Source organism: Poromitra crassiceps, assembly GCF_964638095.1.
Source record: "Poromitra crassiceps genome assembly, chromosome: 7".
Taxonomy (NCBI): Eukaryota; Metazoa; Chordata; class Actinopteri; order Beryciformes; family Melamphaidae; genus Poromitra; species Poromitra crassiceps.
Window position 1 is genome coordinate 14838396 of NC_139628.1, and position 7254 is coordinate 14845649.

Consider the following 7254-nt stretch of genomic DNA (forward strand, 5'->3'; position numbering starts at 1 on the left):
GCAATCCAGTCCAGGCTGGAGAGGGGGGGGGAAGGGGGGGAGGGAGGTGAGAACAAGCTTAATTGACAGAAATGATCATTCATTTACGAGTTATATTCTACAAGAAACCGAATACATTTTCCATAAAGACAAATTTACAGTGATATGTAAATAATAGTAGGTTAATCACAATAATAATAAAACCCCCATAAACGCCATCAACAAAGTAACATTTTATTCTAGGGATGGGAGAGGGATAAGGGAGTGATGGGAGGGACCACTATGTGCAGGACGGCGGGGGTTTCCACCTGGAGTTAAAAGGAGGAGACATCAATTCTGCCTATCAAAAGAGTCATGCACAGATAGATCCACCCTACTGGTTAAAAAACCACGACAAACACTGTTTTGTTACAGACTAGACAGGTAGTCTGTAACAAAACAACACTACAGACTACCTGTCTATCTATAGACAGGTAGTCTGTAGTGTTGAGACAGCGGGCGGGGATAACAGGCAACTCACATCCAGAATTGACATACACTTAAGAGTAACCTCTCCGTGGATTATATAGCCTATATGCCGAATTGAAGAGTGGCGCCTGGTAATCTATTTCATGTATCTCTGTATAATCAAGAAACTTTAAATAGTGTAGATGTTTTTCATAGCGAGACAACCTGCACACATGCACGGGTGGTGTAGCAGCAGATCAGCAGAGGCAAATGTCACCGAGTGAAGCGGTGTAATGTAACAACCACCTTTTCTGTTGGGGAGCAGCCACACACAATGCAGGAGTCACAATGAAACATTTTCCTTTTATTACAAATATAAAAGATCACTCAAATGGATCAAAATGTTGATGAGATAAAGTCCAGGCCAGTCCAAACAGTCCTTGTCCCTCCGATCCTGAGGGCAGGCAGCTGATCAACACCAAGCTTTGAGGATAGAAACAAGAGAAACCTGGTCAGGGTGATGTGCTGTCTTAAAATCAGTCTTTGGTTAAGATGGTTAAAACATGGGCACCCAATAAGGATTGGCTGGGATGGGATTGACCAAAACTAGTCCCACTGCACACTAGGAGTTCAACTCAGGAACACTAAATCCAATAGAAAAACGCTATAATTGCACTGCAAATTAAATCCACAATTGCACGGCAAATTAAAAACCCACTGCAACCCACACAGGAATAAGACCCAGTCCAAAACTAAGGTAGTAGTCCACGTCAGAAATGAATGATATAAAAACCGCAACTTGGTAGATAAAATGAATTAAAAAGTCAATAAAGGCGCTGATTGGCCCACGTAACTTGTGGATATTGCTGCAATAAAATGGATGTTGAAAGCAGTGAGAGAAAGGTACTTAACTGGAGGACGGGTGGAACGTGTCCCCACCCCTCCGCTTTTATCCAGGGAACCCAAACTACCTGCTGCACCTGTGTGCCAAGGGGGCGGTGCACTCAATCACCACACACACTAGTCACCCTGTGACACATAGCCTACACACACACACACACACACACACACACACACACACACACACACACACACACACACACACACACACTAGTCACCCTGTGACACATAGCCTACACACACACACACACACACACACACACACACACACACACACACACACACACACACACACACACACTAGTCACCCTGTGACACATAGCCTACACACACACACACACACACACACACACACACACACACACACACACACACACACACACACACACACACACACTAGTCACCCTGTGACACATAGCCTACACACACACACACACACACACACACACACACACACACACACACACACACACACACACACACACACACACACACACACACACACACACTAGTCACCCTGTGACACATAGCCTACACACACACACACACACACACACACACTAGTCACCCTGTGACACATAGCCTACACACACACACACACACACACACACACACAAGTCACCCTGTGACACATAGCCTACACATACACACACACACACACACACACACACACACACACACACACACACACACACACACACACACTAGTCACCCTGTGACACATAGCCTACACATACACACACACACACACACACACACACACACACACACACACACACACACACACACACACACACACACTAGTCACCCTGTGACACATAGCCTACACATACACACACACACACACACACACACACACTAGTCACCCTGTGACACATAGCCTACACACACACACACACACACACACACACACACACACACACACTAGTCACCCTGTGACACATAGCCTACACATACACACACACACACACTAGTCACCCTGTGACACATAGCCTACACACACACACACACACACACACACACACACACACACACACACACACACACACACTAGTCACCCTGTGACACATAGCCTACACACACACACACACACACACACACACACACACACACACACACACACACACACACACACACACTAGTCACCATGTGACACATAGCCTACACACACACACACACACTAGTCACCCTGTGACACATAGCCTACACACACACACACACACACACACACACACACACACACACGTCACCCTGTGACACATAGCCTACACACACACACACACACACACACACACACACACACACTAGTCACCCTGTGACACATAGCCTACACACACACACACACACTAGTCACCCTGTGACACATAGCCTACACACACACACACACACACACACACACACACACACACACACACACACACACACACACACACACACACACACACACATCACCCTGTGACACATAGCCTACAGCTTTTAACATCATGTTTTCCTCCTGGATCTTTTCTCTTTAGACTACCTCACATTTATTTGGAGAACGAGATTAATTCCCTGGTTTTATGGTTTGACTGGTGTCTGGCGATGTTATAATCACATCAATCAATGCTCCTCCTCTTCACTAGTCTCGCTGGCCAGCCTCCCCCCTCTCTGTCTTCACCAACTCCATTACGTAATGACTGGAAACTTGCATAATGACGGCATTTTCTTTTGCCGACTTTCTGACATGAAGATTTCATGATACCTTTTGGATCATGGAAGCCAAGTGAGGGAGAAGAAGACTCGTCATCTCGCTGTCACCACGATTGCAGATTTAACGTCCAAAACAGCAGCATTGTGGATGTGAGTGCATCTACGTTTAGGCTACTAGTTTAATATTATCAATTGCCTGGCCTCCCAGGATACCTCGTAATGTTGCATTTACCCCCATGCACATCCTTTGACCATTTTTTTCTACTTATAACTGTATGAAACCATAAAACCAGAGGAGAATCCAGATTTCTTCTGCTTCTCTATGGAGCCCTAGGCTCAGGTTGTCCGAGTGCTGCACGCGCTGTGATTTGCTAGTCTGCGTTCGGGGCGGGACTTAGTGATAGGTCAATTAGCTCAAGAGTTTGATATATAATATATGCATGCTGTGTTAAAGTTGTGTGAACTGTCGCAGTTTTTAAATTGTAAACACGGTCAGCCCGGCTAGAGTCAGACACTCAAACTCAGGCTCCATAGGGTTCCATTGCCGTTGCCACCCAGTGGAGCGGCTTGTTTACCAAAATGCTGCTCGGCTGATCCCTCGTATAGCACACAAAGAGGTAGGTGTCAGTGAGAACTTAGAAAAACAATACATTGAAATCAATAAATATGTGTGTGTGTGTGTGTGTGTGTGTGTGTGTGTGCGTGTGCGTGCGCGTGCGCGTGCGTGCGTGTGCGTGTGCGTGTGCGTGTGCGTGTGCGTGCGCGTGCGCGTGCGCGTGCGCGTGCGCGTGCGTGCGTGTGCGTGTGCGTGTGCGTGCGCGTGCGCGTGCGCGTGCGTGTGCGTGTGCGTGTGCGTGTGTGTGTGTGTGTGTGTGCGTGTGCGTGTGCGTGTGCGCGCACACACGTGTAAGTGTTAGTGTGTGTGTGTGTGTGCGTGCATGTCTGTGTGTGTGTGTGTGTGTGTGTGTGTCTGTCTGTCTGTATGTTAGTGTATGACTCCATTTAGAACATTGGTGTTTAGTTTACAAGGTGTGATTTTGAGCATAAAATTAACAATTTGGTCAGTTGTGTGTTTTAGTTTAGTTGATGTGTGAAGAGTCAGTTGTGTGTTTTAGTTTAGTTGATGTGTGAAGAGTCAGTTGTGTTTTAGTTTAGTTGATGTGTGAAGAGTCAGTTGTGTGTTTTAGTTTAGTTGGTGTGTGAAGAGTCAGTTGTGTGTGTTAGTTTAGTTGATGTGTGAAGAGTCAGTTGTGTGTTTTAGTTTAGTTGATGTGTGAAGAGTCAGTTGTGTGTTTTAGTTTAGTTGGTGTGTGAAGAGTCAGTTGTGTGTTTTAGTTTAGTTGATGTGTGAAGAGTCAGTTGTGTGTTTTAGTTTAGTTGATGTGTGAAGAGTCAGTTGTGTGTTTTAGTTTAGTTGATGTGTGAAGAGTCAGTTGTGTGTTTTAGTTTAGTTGATGTGTGAAGAGTCAGTTGTGTGTTTTAGTTTAGTTGGTGTGTGAAGTGTCAGTTGTGTTTTAGTTTAGTTGATGTGTGAAGAGTCAGTTGTGTGTTTTAGTTTAGTTGATGTGTGAAGAGTCAGTTGTGTGTTTTAGTTTAGTTGGTGTGTGAAGAGTCAGTTGTGTGTTTTAGTTTAGTTGATGTGTGAAGAGTCAGTTGTGTGTTTTAGTTTAGTTGGTGTGTGAAGAGTCAGTTGTGAGTTTTAGTTTAGTTGGTGTGTGAAGAGTCAGTTGTGTGTTTTAGTTTAGTTGGTGTGTGAAGAGTCAGTTGTGTGTTTTAGTTTAGTTGGTGTATGAAGAGACAGTTGTGTGTTTTAGTTTAGTTGATGTGTGAAGAGTCAGTTGTGTGTTTTAGTTTAGTTGATGTGTGAAGAGTCAGTTGTGTGTTTTAGTTTAGTTGGTGTGTGAAGAGTCAGTTGTGTGTGTTAGTTTAGTTGGTGTGTGAAGAGTCAGTTGTGTGATTTAGTTTAGTTGGTGTGTGAAGAGTCAGTTGTGTGTTTTAGTTTAGTTGATGTGTGAAGAGTCAGTTGTGTGTTTTAGTTTAGTTGGTGTGTGAAGAGTCAGTTGTGTGTTTTAGTTTAGTTGATGTGTGAAGAGTCAGTTGTGTGTTTTAGTTTAGTTGATGTGTGAAGAGTCAGTTGTGTGTTTTAGTTTAGTTGGTGTGTGAAGAGACAGTTGTGTGTTTTAGTTTAGTTGATGTGTGAAGAGTCAGTTGTGTGTTTTAGTTTAGTTGATGTGTGAAGAGTCAGTTGTGTGTTTTAGTTTAGTTGGTGTGTGAAGAGTCAGTTGTGTGTTTTAGTTTAGTTGATGTGTGAAGAGTCAGTTGTGTGTTTTAGTTTAGTTGGTGTGTGAAGAGTCAGTTGTGTGTTTTAGTTTAGTTGGTGTGTGAAGAGTCAGTTGTGTGTTTTAGTTTAGTTGGTGTGTGAAGAGACAGTTGTGTGTTTTAGTTTAGTTGGTGTGTGAAGAGTCAGTTGTGTGTTTTAGTTTAGTTGATGTGTGAAGAGTCAGTTGTGTGTTTTAGTTTAGTTGGTGTGTGAAGAGACAGTTGTGTGTTTTAGTTTAGTTGGTGTGTGAAGAGTCAGTTGTGTGTTTTAGTTTAGTTGATGTGTGAAGAGTCAGTTGTGTGTTTTAGTTTAGTTGGTGTGTGAAGAGTCAGTTGTGTGTTTTAGTTTAGTTGATGTGTGAAGAGTCAGTTGTGTGTTTTAGTTTAGTTGGTGTGTGAAGAGTCAGTTGTGTGTTTTAGTTTAGTTGGTGTGTGAAGAGTCAGTTGTGTGTTTTAGTTTAGTTGATGTGTGAAGAGTCAGTTGTGTGTTTTAGTTTAGTTGATGTGTGAAGAGTCAGTTGTGTGTTTTAGTTTAGTTGGTGTGTGAAGAGACAGTTGTGTGTTTTAGTTTAGTTGGTGTGTGAAGAGTCAGTTGTGTGTTTTAGTTTAGTTGGTGTGTGAAGAGTCAGTTGTGTTTTAGTTTAGTTGATCTGTGAAGAGTCAGTTGTGTGTTTTAGTTTAGTTGGTGTGTGAAGAGTCAGTTGTGTGTTTTAGTTTAGTTGGTGTGTGAAGAGTTTAGAAAAAGTGGTCCGTTGGTAACAACACTCACTACGTTTTACATGCACACAATATCCTGGGTTTTGCCCATATTCGGTGAAAGACAATAATCCAAATAAATGAATAATCCACTAATATTCCTGTTTACATGCAGACGTAGCCCCCCCCCCCCCCCCCCCTCCCCTCCGGCCCGTCAGGGAGAGAGAGAGGGAGAGAGATGCAGAGAGATAAACAGAGCAGCCCCCCCTGACTCTATTCTTACCAGCATCATCTGGTCCATTTCAGGGGCTTGCTGCTGAAAAGTTTGATATCTAAGTTTTTCATATTAAAACCTACATTAGGCCAGAGTCATAGAGATATAAATGTTGTGTCATCTCCATTCGCTCCAATGCAGTGGCGTCATGCAAGCCAACAATCTGAGGGGGCGACCTCTGGCGCCGCCCGCAGGAAAGATCCATAATCACCAGACTAAGTACATTGCCACTGCCCAGGCTCAATGGACTTGATAAAAAAGGGAGACCACACGTTTCAAAGCAATGTAACACAATGTTTATTTTGGCTGGTATTGCCTTTTCAGAAGGTAGAAATATTTTCTCTTCCATTAGTCTCATCTAGTGTCCTCTAGAGCAGGGGTTCCCAAGCTTTTTTGTGCCAAGGATCGGTAGATACATGGAAAAAAAAGTTGCGGACCGGTTGTCAATTTTAATGGTTTTAGTTACATATATATTTACTCACCAGGTGGCGACAAAGGGTAAATAACAGCCTTTTGTGTTGTACTGTATGTAGCCTATACAGTATTTATGTTTTTGTTTTAACTACAAACATAAATAAACATAAACTTTAAACTATGTTTCAACTACCATACACAGCCTATAATATTATAGCCTATGTTTATTAACTCATTCTCTGCCAAAGACGTACCCGGACGTACTTTTAACAATGGCGTTCTGTGCCAAAGACGTACTCGGACGTACTTTCATGTTTTGGGTGTTTACATTACATCAGACACTTTCCCAGCCTGTGACATTGTTTCAAGTCAAACTGATAAAAGGAACCCGCTAGTTTAGTATTTATGGGTGGAGCCTGTGGTCGAAACAGAGTCCGACCCACAGTTCTCGGATGGCGACGATGGGAGGAAGACGCCGGCGTTTTTGTTGTTGCTCCACGACGGAGCGACGAAGGCTCCCCTTCACAGCGTTCTGA